This window comes from Lemur catta, chromosome 3 (assembly GCF_020740605.2).
Source record: "Lemur catta isolate mLemCat1 chromosome 3, mLemCat1.pri, whole genome shotgun sequence".
NCBI lineage: Eukaryota > Metazoa > Chordata > Mammalia > Primates > Lemuridae > Lemur > Lemur catta.
In genome coordinates this window covers 10,794,824-10,812,162 of record NC_059130.1, presented here as the reverse complement: position 1 = coordinate 10,812,162, position 17,339 = coordinate 10,794,824, and positions in this window count along the sequence as shown.

Here is a 17,339-nt window from a genome sequence, read left to right as displayed (position 1 = left end):
TACCCTAGCAGGGTTCTCGCGTTAGCATAAGAATCCTGCCTGGTAGTTGAGATTTCATGGTGGGGTGTAAGTGCGGGGCTTCTGTCAGCCCTGCCTTTGATTTGTTTACCTCCAGAGTTGGAAAGTGCATATTTGCGTGAAATGGGAAAAGTGTGGATCGTGCTTCAGATTTCATCCTGACACTTTGAAATGACCAGTGTGTTGGTAATTATTTGCCATTTCCATGGAGTTTGGCCCTGTAATAGTCATGAGGTCGGTCTCTGCATCCTGAAGCCTATGATGCTTTTTGCAGAGAAACCTCTGCCGAGGCCCAGGTAACTTGCTGTTTCCCATAGCTGGCACAGGAGCCTTGGAAGATAGGATTGTTTTCAGTATTATTTCACAATTTTTTCACCACTGTTTCAAGAACGGGAGCCCTTTTGAACCGTTAGCGGAAGAATCCTTCTTTGGAGATGAGATATTTTTCTGGGGTGGCAAGTGCAGGGCCTCTGTCAGTCCTGGGTTTGTTGCACTAGCGCCAGACATGAGAAGTGCGCCTTTGTGGGACAGGTGAATAGTGCGGATCCTGTTTCAGTCTAAAGACTGAAACAGGATCCGCACTTTTCACCGTTCCTTTCAGAATCATTTGATTCATCAGCTTGGAATGGCGATTGCTTCACCAGACCAATCGAAGGCTAGGCCCAAGTACCTCGATCTATTCCAAGAGGTGTGTGGCCCAACTTTTGAAAGAACCGCTAAATGGAGAACTATTTGTTATTTTTCCGAAGCACTTTCCCCGTAATTGTCCTAAGGTTGGTCTCTGCATCCTTAAGCATACCAGTGTCTTCACAGATGAAACAGGCTGAGGCCCAGTAATCTTGGCATTTCCAATAGTTGGTCTTAGAGACTACCAAGAAATTGTTCTTTTAAGTATTATTCCATTGTGGTTTCAGCATTATTTTCAGTACCGGAGCAGGGTTCTCGCATTAGCATAAGAATCCTGCCTGGTAGTTGAGATTTCATGGTGGGGTGTAAGTGCGGGGCTTCTGTCAGCCCTGCCTTTGATTTGTTTACCTCCAGAGTTGGAAAGTGCATATTTGCGTGAAATGGGAAAAGTGTGGATCGTGCTTCAGATTTCATCCTGACACTTTGAAATGACCAGTGTGTTGGTAATTATTTGCCATTTCCATGGCGTTTGGCACCGTAATAGTCATGAGGTCGGTCTCTGAATCCTGAAGCCTATGATGCTTTTTGCAGAGAAACCTCTGCTGAGGCCCAGGTAACTTGCTGTTTCCCATAGCTGGCACAGGAGCCTTGGAAGATAGGATTGTTTTCAGTATTATTTCACCATTTTTTCACCACTGTTTCAAGAACGGGAGCCCTTTTCAACCGTTAGCGGAAGAATCCTTCTTTGGAGATGAGATATTTTTCTGGGGTGGCAAGTGCAGGGCCTCTGTCAGTCCTGGGTTTGTTGGACTAGCGCCAGACATGAGAAGTGCGCCTTTGTGGGACAGGTGAATAGTGCGGATCCTGTTTCAGTCTAAAGACTGAAACAGGATCCGCACTTTTCACCGTTCCTTTCAGAATCATTTGATTCATCAGCTAGGAATGGCGATTGCTTCACCAGACCAATCGAAGGCTAGGCCTAAGTAACTCGATCTATTCCAAGAGATGTGTGGCCCTACTTTTGAAAGAACCGCTAAGTGGAGTTCTATATGTTATTTTTCCGAAGCACTTTCCCCGTAATTGTCCTAAGGTTGGTCTCTGCATCCTTAAGCATACGAGAGTTTTCACAGACGAAACAGGCTGAGGCCCATTAATCGTGGCATTTCCAATAGTTGGTCCTAGAGACTACCAAGAAAGTGTTCTTTTAAGTATTATTCTGTTGTGGTTTCAGCAGTATTTTCAGAAACCGAGCAGGGTTCTCGCATTAGCATAAGAATCCTGCCTGGTAGTTGAGATTTCATGGTGGGGTGTAAGTGCCGGGCTTCTGTCAGCCCTGCCTTTGATTTGCTTACCTCCAGTGTTGGAAAGTGCATATTTGCGTGAGATGGGAAAAGTGTGGATTGTGCTTCAGATTTCATCCTGACACTTTGAAATGACCAGTGTGTTGGTAATTATTTGCCATTTCCATGGCGTTTGGCCCCGTAATAGTCATGAGGTCCGTCTCTGCATCCTGAAGCCTATGATGCTTTTTGCAGAGAAACCTCTGCTGAGGCCCAGGTAACTTGCTATTTCCCATAGCTGGCACAGGAGCCTTGGAAGATAGGATTGTTTTCAGTATTATTTCACCATTTTCTCACCACTGTTTCAAGAACGGGAGCACTTTTCAACCATTAGCGGAAGAATCCTTCTTTGGAGATGAGATATTTTTCTGGGGTGGCAAGTGCAGGGCCTCTGTCAGTCCTGGGTTTGTTGGACTAGCGTCAGACATGAGAAGTGCGCCTTTGTGGGACAGGTGAATAGTGCGGATCCTGTTTCAGTCTAAAGACTGAAACAGGATCCGCACTTTTCACCGTTCCTTTCAGAATCATTTGATTCATCAGCTAGGAATGGCGATTGCTTCTCCAGACCATTTAAGGCTAGGCCAAAGTACCTCGATCTTTCCAAGAGGTGTGTGGCCCAACTTTTGAAAGAACCGCTAAGTGGAGAACTATTTGGTATTTTTCCGAAGCACTTTTCACCGTAATTGTCATAAGGTTGGTCTCTGCATCCTTAAGCATACGAGAGTTTTCACAGACGAAACAGGCTGAGGCCCAGTAATCTTGGCATTTCCAATAGTTTGTCCTAGAGACTACCAAGAAAGTGTTCTTTTAAGTATTATTCCACTGTGGTTTCAGCATTATTTTCAGAACCCGAGCAGGGTTCTCGCATTAGCATAAGAATCCTGCCTGGTAGTTGAGATTTCTGATTGGGGTATAAGTTGGGGGATTCTGTCAGCCCTGCCTTTGATTTGTTTACCTTCAGAGGTGGAAAGTGCATAATTGCGTGAGATGGGAAAAGTGTGGATCGAGTTTCAGATTTCATACTGACATTTCAAATGATCAGTGTGTTGGTAATTATTTGCCATTTCCATGGCGTTTGGCACCGTAATAGTCATGAGGTCGGTCTCTGCATCTAGAAGCCTATGATGCTTTTTGCAGAGAAACCACTGCTGAGGCCCAGGTAACTTGCTATTTCCCATAGCTGGCACAGGAGCCTTGGAAGATAGGATTGTTTTCAGTATTATTTCACGATTTTTTCACCACTGTTTCAAGAACCGGAGCCCTTTTCAACCGTTAGCGGAAGAATCCTTCTTTGGAGATGAGATATTTTTCTGGGGTGGCAAGTGCAGGGCCTCTGTCAGTCCTGGGTTTGTTGGACAAGAGCCAGACATGAGAAGTGCGTCTTTGTGGGACAGGTGAATAGTGCGGATCCTGTTTCAGTCTATAGAGTGAAACAGGATCCGCACTTTTCACCGTTCCTTTCAGAATCATTTGATTCATCAGCTAGAAATGGCGATTGCTTCTCCAGACCAATCGAAGGCTAGGCCAAAGTAACTCGATCTTTCCAAGAGGTGTGTGGCACAATTTTTGAAAGAACCGCTAAGTGGAGAACTATTTGTTATTTTTCCGAAGCATTTTTCACCGTAATTGTCATAAGGTTGGTCTCTGCATCCTTAAGCATACGAGAGTTTTCACAGATGAAACAGGCTGAGGCCCAGTAATCTTGGCATTTCCAATAGTTGGTCCTAGAGACTACCAAGAAAGTGTTCTTTTAAGTATTATTCTGTTGTGGTTTCAGCATTATTTTCAGAACCCGAGCAGGGTTCTCGCATTAGCATAAGAATCCTGCCTGGTAGTTGAGATTTCATGGTGGGGTGTAAGTGCGGGGCTTCTGTCAGCCCTGCCTTTGATTTGTTTACCTCCAGAGTTGGAAAGTGCATATTTGCGTGAGATGGGAAAAGTGTGGATCGTGCTTCAGATTTCATCCTGACACTTTGAAATGATCAGTGTGTTGGTAATTATTTCCCATTTCCATGGGGTTTGGCACTGTAATAGTCATGAAGTCGGTCTCTGCATCCTGAAGCCTATGATGCTTTTTGCAGAGAAACCTCTGCTGAGGCCCAGGTAACTTGCTATATCCCATAGCTGGCACAGGAGCCTTGGAAGATAGGATTGTTTTCAGTATTATTTCACCATTTTTTCACCACTGTTTCAAGAACGGGAGCCCTTTTCAACCGTTAGCGGAAGAATCCTTTTTTGGAGATGAGATATTTTTCTGGGGTTGCAAGTGCAGCGCCTCTGTCAGTCCTGGGTTTGTTGGACTAGCGCAAGACATGAGAAGTGCGCCTTTGTGGGACTGGTGAATAGTGCGGATCCTGTTTCAGTCTAAAGACTGAAACAGAATCCGCAGTTTTCACCGTTCCTTTCAGAATCATTTGATTCATCAGCTAGGAATGGCGATTGCTTCTCCAGACCATTTAAGGCTAGGCCAAAGTACCTCGATCTTTCCAAGAGGTGTGTGGCCCAACTTTTGAAAGAACCGCTAAGTGGAGAACTATTTGGTATTTTTCCGAAGCACTTTTCACCGTAATTGTCATAAGGTTGGTCTCTGCATCCTTAAGCATACCAGAGTTTTCACAGACGAAACAGGCTGAGGCCCAGTAATCTTGGCATTTCCAATAGTTTGTCCTAGAGACTACCAAGAAAGTGTTCTTTTAAGTATTATTCCATTGTGGTTTCAGCATTATTTTCAGAACCCGAGCAGGGTTCTCGCATTAGCATAAGAATCCTGCCTGGTAGTTGAGATTTCTGGGTGGGGTATAAGTTGGGGGATTCTGTCAGCCCTGCCTTTGATTTGTTTACCTCCAGAGGTGGAAAGTGCATAATTGCGTGAGATGGGAAAAGTGTGGATCGAGTTTCAGATTTCATACTGACATTTCAAATGATCAGTGTGTTGGTAATTATTTGCCATTTCCATGGCGTTTGGCACCGTAATAGTGATGAGGTCGGTCTCTGCATCCTGAAGCCTATGATGCTTTTTGCAGAGAAACCTCTGCTGAGGCCCAGGTAACTTGCTATTTCCCATAGCTGGCACAGGAGCCTTGGAAGATAGGATTGTTTTCAGTATTATTTCACCATTTTTTCACCACTGTTTCAAGAAAGGGAGCCCTTTTCAACCGTTAGCGGAAGATCCTTCTTTGGAGATGAGATATTTTTCTGGGGTGGCAAGTGCAGGGCCTCTGTCAGTCCTGGGTTTGTTGGACTAGCGCCAGACATGAGAAGTGTGCCTTTGTGGGACAGGTGAATAGGGCGGATCCTGTTTCAGTCTAAAGACTGAAACAGGATCCGCACTTTTCACCGTTCCTTTCAGAATCATTTGATTCAGCAGCTAGGAATGGCGATTGCTTCTCCAGACCAATCGAAGGCTAGGCCAAAGTAAGTCAATCTTTCCAAGAGGTGTGTGGCCCAACTTTTGAAATAACTGCTAAGTGGAGAACTATTTGGTATTTTTCCTAAGCACTTTTCACCGTAATTGTCATAAGGTTGGTCTCTGCATCCTTAAGCATACGAGAGTTTTCACAGACGAAACAGGCTGAGGCCCAGTAATCTTGGCATTTCCAATAGTTTGTCCTAGAGACTACCAAGAAAGTGTTCCTTTAAGTATTATTCCGTTGTGGTTTCAGCATTATTTTCAGAACCCGAGCAGGGTTCTCGCATCAGCATAAGAATCCTGCCTGGTAGTTGAGATTTCTGGGTGGGGTATAAGTTGGGGGATTCTGTCAGCCCTGCCTTTGATTTGTTTACCTCCGGAGTTGGAATGTGCATAATTGCGTGAGATGGGAAAAGTATGGATCGTGCTTCAGATTTCATACTGACATTTGAAATGACCAGTGTGTTGGTAATTATTTGCCATTTCCATGGCGTTTGGCACCGTAATAGTCATGAGGTCGGTCTCTGCATCCTGAAGCCTATGATGCTTTTTGCAGAGAAACCTCTGCTGAGGCCCAGGTAACTTGCTATTTCCCATAGCTGGCACAGGAGCCTTGGAAGATAGGATTGTTTTCAGTATTATGTCACCATTTTTTCACCACTGTTTCAAGAACGGGAGCCCTTTTCAACCGTTAGCGGAAGAATCCTTCTTTGGAGATGAGATATTTTTCTGGGGTGGCAAGTGCAGGGCCTCTCTCAGTCCTGGGTTTGTTGGACTAGCGCCAGACATGAGAAGTGCGCCTTTGTGGGACAGGTGAATAGTGCGGATCCTGTTTCAGTCTAAAGACTGAAACAGGATCCGCACTTTCTGTTCCTTTCAGAATCATTTGATTCATCAGCTAGGAATGGCGATTGCTTCACCAGTCCAATCGAAGGCTAGGGCAAAGTAACTCGATCTTTCCAAGAGGTGTGTGGCCCAACTTTTGAAAGAACCGCTAAGTGGAGAACTATTTGGTATTTTTCCGAAGCACTTTTCACCGTAATTGTCATAAGGTTGGTCTCTGCATCCTTAAGCATACGAGAGTTTTCACAGACCAAACAGGCTGAGGCCCAGTAATCTTGGCATTTCCAATAGTGGTCCTAGAGACTACCAAGAAAGTGTTCTTTTAAGTATTATTCTGTTGTGGTTTCAGCATTATTTTCAGAACCCGAGCAGGGTTCTCGCCTTAGCATAAGAATCCTGCCTGGTAGTTGAGATTTCTGGGTGGGGTGTAATTGCAAGGCTTCTGTCAGCCTTGCCTTTGATTTGTTTACCTCCAGAGTTGGAAAGTGCATAGTTGCGTGAGATGGGAAAAGTGTGGATCGTGCTTCAGATTTCATCCTGACACTTTGAAATGACCAGTGTGTTGGTAATTATTTGCCATTTCCATGGCGTTTGGCACCGTAATAGTCATGAGGTCCGTCTCTGCATCCTGAAGCCTATGGTGCTTTTTGCAGAGAAACCTCTGCTGAGGCCCAGGTAACTTGCTATTTCCCACAGCTGGCACAGGAGCCTTGGAAGATAGGATTGTTTTCAGTATTATTTCACCATTTTTTCACCACTGTTTCAAGAACGGGAGCCCTTTTCAACCGTTAGCGGAAGAATCCTTCTTTGGAGATGAGATATTTTTCTGGGGTGGCAAGTACAGGGCCTCTGTCAGTCCTGGGTTTGTTGGACTAGCGCCAGACATGAGAAGTGCGCCTTTGTGGGACAGGTGAATAGTGCGGATCCTGTTTCAGTCTAAAGACTGAAACAGGATCCGCACTTTTCACCGTTCCTTTCAGAATCATTTGATTTTTCAGCTAGGAATGGCGATTGCTTCTCCAGACAAATAGATGGCTAGGCCAAAGTAACTCGATCTTTCCAAGAGGTGTGTGGCCCAACTTTTGAAAGAACCGCTAAGTGGAGAACTATTTGGTATTTTTCCGAAGCACTTTTCACCGTAATTGTCATAAGGTTGGTCTCTGCATCCTTAAGCATACGAGAGTTTTCACAGACCAAACAGGCTGAGGCCCAGTAATCTTGGCATTTCCAATAGTGGTCCTAGAGACTACCAAGAAAGTGTTCTTTTAAGTATTATTCTGTTGTGGTTTCAGCATTATTTTCAGAACCCGAGCAGGGTTCTCGCCTTAGCATAAGAATCCTGCCTGGTAGTTGAGATTTCTGGGTGGGGTGTAATTGCAAGGCTTCTGTCAGCCTTGCCTTTGATTTGTTTACCTCCAGAGTTGGAAAGTGCATAGTTGCGTGAGATGGGAAAAGTGTGGATCGTGCTTCAGATTTCATCCTGACACTTTGAAATGACCAGTGTGTTGGTAATTATTTGCCATTTCCATGGCGTTTGGCACCGTAATAGTCATGAGGTCCGTCTCTGCATCCTGAAGCCTATGGTGCTTTTTGCAGAGAAACCTCTGCTGAGGCCCAGGTAACTTGCTATTTCCCACAGCTGGCACAGGAGCCTTGGAAGATAGGATTGTTTTCAGTATTATTTCACCATTTTTTCACCACTGTTTCAAGAACGGGAGCCCTTTTCAACCGTTAGCGGAAGAATCCTTCTTTGGAGATGAGATATTTTTCTGGGGTGGCAAGTACAGGGCCTCTGTCAGTCCTGGGTTTGTTGGACTAGCGCCAGACATGAGAAGTGCGCCTTTGTGGGACAGGTGAATAGTGCGGATCCTGTTTCAGTCTAAAGACTGAAACAGGATCCGCACTTTTCACCGTTCCTTTCAGAATCATTTGATTTTTCAGCTAGGAATGGCGATTGCTTCTCCAGACAAATAGATGGCTAGGCCAAAGTAACTCGATCTTTCCAAGAGGTGTGTGGCCCAACTTTTGAAAGAACCGCTAAGTGGAGAACTATTAGGTATTTTTCCTAAGCACTTTTCACCGTAATTGTCCTAAGGTTGGTCTCTGCATCCTTAAGCATACCAGAGTTTTCACAGACGAAACAGGCTGAGGCCCAGTAATCTTGGCATTTCCAACAGTTGGTCCTAGAGGCTACCAAGAAAGTGTTCTTTTAAGTATTATTCTGTTGTGGTTTCAGCATTATTTTCAGAACCCAAGCAGGGTTCTCGCATTAGCATAAGAATCCTGCCTGGTAGTTGAGATTTCATGGTGGGGTGTAAGTGCGGGGCTTCTGTCAGCCCTGCCTTTGATTTGTTTACCTCCAGAGTTGGAAAGTGCATATTTGCGTGAAATGGGAAAAGTGTGGATCGTGCTTCAGATTTCATCCTGACACTTTGAAATTACCAGTGTGTTGGTAATTATTTGCCATTTCCATGGCGTTTGGCACCGTAATACTCATGAGGTCGGTCTCTGCATCCTGAAGCCTATGATGCTTTTTGCAGAGAAACCCCTGCTGAGGCCCAGGTAACTTGCTGTTTCCCATAGCTGGCACAGGAGCCTTGGAAGATAGGATTGTTTTCAGTATTATTTCACCATTTTTTCACCACTGTTTCAAGAACGGGAGCCCTTTTCAACCGTTAGCGGAAGAATCCTTCTTTGGAGATGAGATATTTTTCTGGGGTGGCAAGTGCAGGGCCTCTGTCAGTCCTGGGTTTGTTGGACTAGCGCCAGACATGAGAAGTGCGCCTTTGTGGGACAGGTGAATAGTGCGGATCCTGTTTCAGTCTAAAGACTGAAACAGGATCCGCACTTTTCACCGTTCCTTTCAGAATCATTTGATTCATCAGCTAGGAATGGCGATTGCTTCACCAGACCAATCGAAGGCTAGGCCCAAGTACCTCGATCTATTCCAAGAAGTGTGTGGCCCAACTTTTGAAAGAACTGCTAAATGGAGAACTATTTGTTATTTTTCCGAAGCACATTCCCCGTAATTGTCCTAAGGTTGGTCTCTGCATCCTTAAGCATACCAGTGTCTTCACAGACCAAACAGGCTGAGGCCCATTAATCTTGGCATTTCCAATAGTTGGTCCTAGAGACTACCTAGAAAGTGTTCTTTTAAGTATTATTCTGTTGTGGTTTCAGCATTATTTTCAGAACCCGAGCAGGGTTCTCGCATTAGCATAAGAATCCTGCCTGGTAGTTGAGATTTCTGGGTGGGGTGTAAGTTCGGGGCTTCTGTCAGCCCTGCCTTTGCTTTGTTTACCTCCAGAGTTGGAAAGTGCATAGTTGCGTGAGATGGGAAAAGTGTGGATCGTGCTTCAGATTTCAACCTGACGCTTTGAAATGACCAGTGTGTTGGTAATTATTTGCCATTTCCATGGCGTTTGGCCCCGTAATAGTCATGAAGTCGGTCTCTGCATCCTGAAGCCTATGATGCTTTTTGCAGAGAAACCTCTGCTGAGGCCCAGGTAACTTGCTATTTCCCATAGCTGGCACAGGAGCCTTGGAAGATAGGATTGTTTTCAGTATTATTTCACCATTTTTTCACCACTGTTTCAAGAACCGGAGCCCTTTTCAACCGTTAGCGGAAGAATCCTTCTTTGGAGATGAGATATTTTTCTGGGGTGGCAAGTGCAGGGCCTCTGTCAGTCCTCGGTTTGTTGGACAAGCGCCAGACATGAGAAGAGCACCTTTGTGGGACTGGTGAATATTGCGGTTCCTGTTTCAGTCTATAGAGTGAAACAGGATCCGCACTTTTCACCGTTCCTTTCAGAATCATTTGATTCATCAGCTAGGAGTGGCGATTGCTTCTCCAGACCAATCGAAGGCTATTCCAAAGTAACTCGATCTTTCCAAGAGTTGTGTGGCCCAACTTTTGAAAGAACCGCTAAGTGGAGAACTATTTGTTATTTTTTCGAAGCACTTTTCACCGTAATTGTCATAAGGTTGGTCTCTGCATCCTTAAGCATACCAGTGTCTTCACAGACGAAACAGGCTGAGGCCCAGTAATCTTGGCATTTCCAATAGTTGGTCTTAGAGACTACCAAGAAATTGTTCTTTTAAGTATTATTCCATTGTGGTTTCAGCATTATTTTCAGTACCCGAGCAGGGTTCTCGCATTAGCATAAGAATCCTGCCTGGTAGTTGAGATTTCATGGTGGGGTGTAAGTGCGGGGCTTCTGTCAGCCCTGCCTTTGATTTGTTTACCTCCAGAGTTGGAAAGTGCATATTTGCGTGAAATGGGAAAAGTGTGGATCGTGCTTCAGATTTCATCCTGACACTTTGAAATGACCAGTGTGTTGGTAATTATTTGCCATTTCCATGGAGTTTGGCCCTGTAATAGTCATGAGGTCGGTCTCTGCATCCTGAAGCCTATGATGCTTTTTGCAGAGAAACCTCTGCCGAGGCCCAGGTAACTTGCTGTTTCCCATAGCTGGCACAGGAGCCTTGGAAGATAGGATTGTTTTCAGTATTATTTCACCATTTTTTCACCACTGTTTCAAGAACGGGAGCCCTTTTGAACCGTTAGCGGAAGAATCCTTCTTTGGAGATGAGATATTTTTCTGGGGTGGCAAGTGCAGGGCCTCTGTCAGTCCTGGGTTTGTTGCACTAGCGCCAGACATGAGAAGTGCGCCTTTGTGGGACAGGTGAATAGTGCGGATCCTGTTTCAGTCTAAAGACTGAAACAGGATCCGCACTTTTCACCGTTCCTTTCAGAATCATTTGATTCATCAGCTAGGAATGGCGATTGCTTCACCAGACCAATCGAAGGCTAGGCCCAAGTACCTCGATCTATTCCAAGAGGTGTGTGGCCCAACTTTTGAAAGAACCGCTAAATGGAGAACTATTTGTTATTTTTCCGAAGCACTTTCCCCGTAATTGTCCTAAGGTTGGTCTCTGCATCCTTAAGCATACCAGTGTCTTCACAGATGAAACAGGCTGAGGCCCAGTAATCTTGGCATTTCCAATAGTTGGTCTTAGAGACTACCAAGAAATTGTTCTTTTAAGTATTATTCCATTGTGGTTTCAGCATTATTTTCAGTACCGGAGCAGGGTTCTCGCATTAGCATAAGAATCCTGCCTGGTAGTTGAGATTTCTGGGTGGGGTGTAAGTGCGGGGCTTCTGTCAGCCCTGCCTTTGATTTGTTTACCTCCAGAGTTGGAAAGTGCATATTTGCGTGAAATGGGAAAAGTGTGGATCGTGCTTCAGATTTCATCCTGACACTTTGAAATGACCAGTGTGTTGGTAATTATTTGCCATTTCCATGGCGTTTGGCACCGTAATAGTCATGAGGTCGGTCTCTGAATCCTGAAGCCTATGATGCTTTTTGCAGAGAAACCTCTGCTGAGGCCCAGGTAACTTGCTGTTTCCCATAGCTGGCACAGGAGCCTTGGAAGATAGGATTGTTTTCAGTATTATTTCACCATTTTTTCACCACTGTTTCAAGAACGGGAGCCCTTTTCAACCGTTAGCGGAAGAATCCTTCTTTGGAGATGAGATATTTTTCTGGGGTGGCAAGTGCAGGGCCTCTGTCAGTCCTGGGTTTGTTGGACTAGCGCCAGACATGAGAAGTGCGCCTTTGTGGGACAGGTGAATAGTGCGGATCCTGTTTCAGTCTAAAGACTGAAACAGGATCCGCACTTTTCACCGTTCCTTTCAGAATCATTTGATTCATCAGCTAGGAATGGCGATTGCTTCACCAGACCAATCGAAGGCTAGGCCTAAGTAACTCGATCTATTCCAAGAGATGTGTGGCCCTACTTTTGAAAGAACCGCTAAGTGGAGAACTATATGTTATTTTTCCGAAGCACTTTCCCCGTAATTGTCCTAAGGTTGGTCTCTGCATCCTTAAGCATAAGAGAGTTTTCACAGACGAAACAGGCTGAGGCCCATTAATCGTGGCATTTCCAATAGTTGGTCCTAGAGACTACCAAGAAAGTGTTCTTTTAAGTATTATTCTGTTGTGGTTTCAGCAGTATTTTCAGAAACCGAGCAGGGTTCTCGCATTAGCATAAGAATCCTGCCTGGTAGTTGAGATTTCATGGTGGGGTGTAAGTGCCGGGCTTCTGTCAGCCCTGCCTTTGATTTGCTTACCTCCAGTGTTGGAAAGTGCATATTTGCGTGAGATGGGAAAAGTGTGGATTGTGCTTCAGATTTCATCCTGACACTTTGAAATGACCAGTGTGTTGGTAATTATTTGCCATTTCCATGGCGTTTGGCACCGTAATAGTCATGAGGTCCGTCTCTGCATCCTGAAGCCTATGATGCTTTTTGCAGAGAAACCTCTGCTGAGGCCCAGGTAACTTGCTATTTCCCATAGCTGGCACAGGAGCCTTGGAAGATAGGATTGTTTTCAGTATTATTTCACCATTTTCTCACCACTGTTTCAAGAACGGGAGCACTTTTCAACCATTAGCGGAAGAATCCTTCTTTGGAGATGAGATATTTTTCTGGGGTGGCAAGTGCAGGGCCTCTGTCAGTCCTGGGTTTGTTGGACTAGCGTCAGACATGAGAAGTGCGCCTTTGTGGGACAGGTGAATAGTGCGGATCCTGTTTCAGTCTAAAGACTGAAACAGGATCCGCACTTTTCACCGTTCCTTTCAGAATCATTTGATTCATCAGCTAGGAATGGCGATTGCTTCTGCAGACCAATCGAAGGCTAGGCCAAAGTACCTCGATCTTTCCAAGAGGTGTGTGGCCTAACTTTTGAAAGAACCGCTAAGTGGAGAACTATTGGGTATTTTTCCGAAGCACTTTTCACCGTAATTGTCATAAGGTTGGTCTCTGCATCCTTAAGCATACGAGAGTTTTCACAGACGAAACAGGCTGAGGCCCAGTAATCTTGGCATTTCCAATAGTTTGTCCTAGAGACTACCAAGAAAGTGTTCTTTTAAGTATTATTCCACTGTGGTTTCAGCATTATTTTCAGAACCCGAGCAGGGTTCTCGCATTAGCATAAGAATCCTGCCTGGTAGTTGAGATTTCTGATTGGGGTATAAGTTGGGGGATTCTGTCAGCCCTGCCTTTGATTTGTTTACCTTCAGAGGTGGAAAGTGCATAATTGCGTGAGATGGGAAAAGTGTGGATCGAGTTTCAGATTTCATACTGACATTTCAAATGATCAGTGTGTTGGTAATTATTTGCCATTTCCATGGCGTTTGGCACCGTAATAGTCATGAGGTCGGTCTCTGCATCTAGAAGCCTATGATGCTTTTTGCAGAGAAACCACTGCTGAGGCCCAGGTAACTTGCTATTTCCCATAGCTGGCACAGGAGCCTTGGAAGATAGGATTGTTTTCAGTATTATTTCACGATTTTTTCACCACTGTTTCAAGAACCGGAGCCCTTTTCAACCGTTAGCGGAAGAATCCTTCTTTGGAGATGAGATATTTTTCTGGGGTGGCAAGTGCAGGGCCTCTGTCAGTCCTGGGTTTGTTGGACAAGAGCCAGACATGAGAAGTGCGTCTTTGTGGGACAGGTGAATAGTGCGGATCCTGTTTCAGTCTATAGAGTGAAACAGGATCCGCACTTTTCACCGTTCCTTTCAGAATCATTTGATTCATCAGCTAGAAATGGCGATTGCTTCTCCAGACCAATCGAAGGCTAGGCCAAAGTAACTCGATCTTTCCAAGAGGTGTGTGGCACAATTTTTGAAAGAACCGCTAAGTGGAGAACTATTTGTTATTTTTCCGAAGCATTTTTCACCGTAATTGTCATAAGGTTGGTCTCTGCATCCTTAAGCATACGAGAGTTTTCACAGATGAAACAGGCTGAGGCCCAGTAATCTTGGCATTTCCAATAGTTGGTCCTAGAGACTACCAAGAAAGTGTTCTTTTAAGTATTATTCTGTTGTGGTTTCAACATTATTTTCAGAACCCGAGCAGGGTTCTCGCATTAGCATAAGAATCCTGCCTGGTAGTTGAGATTTCATGGTGGGGTGTAAGTGCGGGGCTTCTGTCAGCCCTGCCTTTGATTTGTTTACCTCCAGAGTTGGAAAGTGCATATTTGCGTGAGATGGGAAAAGTGTGGATCGTGCTTCAGATTTCATCCTGACACTTTGAAATGATCAGTGTGTTGGTAATTATTTCCCATTTCCATGGGGTTTGGCACTGTAATAGTCATGAAGTCGGTCTCTGCATCCTGAAGCCTATGATGCTTTTTGCAGAGAAACCTCTGCTGAGGCCCAGGTAACTTGCTATATCCCATAGCTGGCACAGGAGCCTTGGAAGATAGGATTGTTTTCAGTATTATTTCACCATTTTTTCACCACTGTTTCAAGAACGGGAGCACTTTTCAACCGTTAGCGGAAGAATCCTTTTTTGGAGATGAGATATTTTTCTGGGGTTGCAAGTGCAGCGCCTCTGTCAGTCCTGGGTTTGTTGGACTAGCGCAAGACATGAGAAGTGCGCCTTTGTGGGACTGGTGAATAGTGCGGATCCTGTTTCAGTCTAAAGACTGAAACAGAATCCGCAGTTTTCACCGTTCCTTTCAGAATCATTTGATTCATCAGCTAGGAATGGCGATTGCTTCTCCAGACCATTTAAGGCTAGGCCAAAGTACCTCGATCTTTCCAAGAGGTGTGTGGCCCAACTTTTGAAAGAACCGCTAAGTGGAGAACTATTTGGTATTTTTCCGAAGCACTTTTCACCGTAATTGTCATAAGGTTGGTCTCTGCATCCTTAAGCATACCAGAGTTTTCACAGACGAAACAGGCTGAGGCCCAGTAATCTTGGCATTTCCAATAGTTTGTCCTAGAGACTACCAAGAAAGTGTTCTTTTAAGTATTATTCCATTGTGGTTTCAGCATTATTTTCAGAACCCGAGCAGGGTTCTCGCATTAGCATAAGAATCCTGCCTGGTAGTTGAGATTTCTGGGTGGGGTATAAGTTGGGGGATTCTGTCAGCCCTGCCTTTGATTTGTTTACCTCCAGAGGTGGAAAGTGCATAATTGCGTGAGATGGGAAAAGTGTGGATCGAGTTTCAGATTTCATACTGACATTTCAAATGATCAGTGTGTTGGTAATTATTTGCCATTTCCATGGCGTTTGGCACCGTAATAGTGATGAGGTCGGTCTCTGCATCCTGAAGCCTATGATGCTTTTTGCAGAGAAACCTCTGCTGAGGCCCAGGTAACTTGCTATTTCCCATAGCTGGCACAGGAGCCTTGGAAGATAGGATTGTTTTCAGTATTATTTCACCATTTTTTCACCACTGTTTCAAGAACGGGAGCCCTTTTCAACCGTTAGCGGAAGAATCCTTGTTTGGAGATGAGATATTTTTCTGGGGTGGCAAGTGCAGGGCCTCTGTCAGTCCTGGGTTTGTTGGACTAGCGCCAGACATGACAAGTGCGCCTTTGTGGGACAGGTGAATAGTGCGGATCCTTAGACTGACACAGGATCCGCACTTTTCACCGTTCCTTTCAGAATCATTTGATTCATAAGCTAGGAATGGCGATTGCTTCTCCAGACCAATCGAAGCCTAGGCCAAAGTAACTCGATCTTTCCAAGAGGTGTGTGGCCCAACTTTTGAAAGAACTGCTAAGTGAAGAACTATTTGGTATTTTTCCTAAGCAGTTTTCACCGTAATTGTCCTAAGGTTGGTCTCTGTATCCTTAAGCATACCAGAGTTTTCACAGACGAAACAGGCTGAGGCCCAGTAATCTTGGCATTTCCAATAGTTGGTCCTAGAGACTACCAAGAAAGTGTTCTTTTAAGTATTATTCTGTTGTGGTTTCAGCATTATTTTCAGAACCCGAGCAGGGTCTCGCATTAGCATAAGAATCCTGCCTGGTAGTTGAGATTTCATGGTGGGGTGTAAGTGCGGGGCTTCTGTCAGCCCTGCCTTTGATTTGTTTACCTCCAGAGTTGGAAAGCGCATAGTTGCGTGAGATGGGAAAAGTGTGGATCCTGCTTCAGATTTCATCCTGACACTTTGAAATGACCAGTGTGTTGGTAATTATTTGCCATTTCCATGGTGTTTGGCCCCGTAATAGTCATGAGGTCGGTCTCTGCATCCTGAAGCCTATGATGCTTTTGCAGAGAAACCTCTGCTGAGGCCGAGGTAACTTGCAATTTCCCATAGCTGGCACAGGAGCCTTGGAAGATAGGATTGTTTTCAGTATTATTTCACCATTTTTTCACCACTGTTTCAAGAACGGGAGCCCTTTTCAACCGTTAGCGGAAGAATCCTTCTTTGGAGATGAGATATTTTTCTGGGGTGGCAAGTGCAGGGCCTCTGTCAGTCCTGGGTTTGTTGGACTAGCGCCAGAAATGAGAAGTGCGCCTTTGTGGGACAGGTGAATAGTGCGGATCCTGTTTCAGTCTAAAGACTGAAACAGGATCCGCACTTTTCACCGTTCCTTTCAGAATCATTTGATTCATCAGCTAGGAATGGCGATTGCTTCTCCAGACCAATCGATGGCTAGGCCAAAGTAACTCGATCTTTCCAAGAGGTGTGTGGCCCAACTATTGAAAGAACCGCTAAGTGGAGAACTATTTGGTATTTTTCCGAAGCACTTTTCACCGTAATTGTCCTAAGGTTGGTCTCTGCATCCTTAAGCATACCAGAGTTTTCACAGACGAAACAGGCTGAGGCCCATTAATCTTGGCATTTCCAATAGTTGGTCCTAGAGACTACCAAGAAAGTGTTCTTTTAAGTATTATTCCGTTGTGGTTTCAGCATTATTTTCAGAACCCGAGCAGGGTTCTCGCATTAGCATAAGAATCCTGCCTGGTAGTTGAGATTTCATGGTGGGGTGTAAGTGCCGGGCTTCTGTCAGCCCTGCCTTTGATTTGTTTACCTAACGAGTTGGAAAGTGCATAGTTGCGTGAGATGGGAAAAGTGTGGATCGTGCTTCACATTTCATCCTGACACTTTGAAATGACCAGTGTGTTGGTAATTATTTGCCATTTCCATGGCGTTTGGCCCCGTAATAGTCATGAGGTCGGTCTCTGCATCCTGAAGCCTATGATTCTTTTTGCAGAGAAACCTCTGCTGAGGCCCAGGTAACTTGCTATTTCCCATAGCTGGCACAGGAGCCTTGGAAGATAGGATTGTTTTCAGTA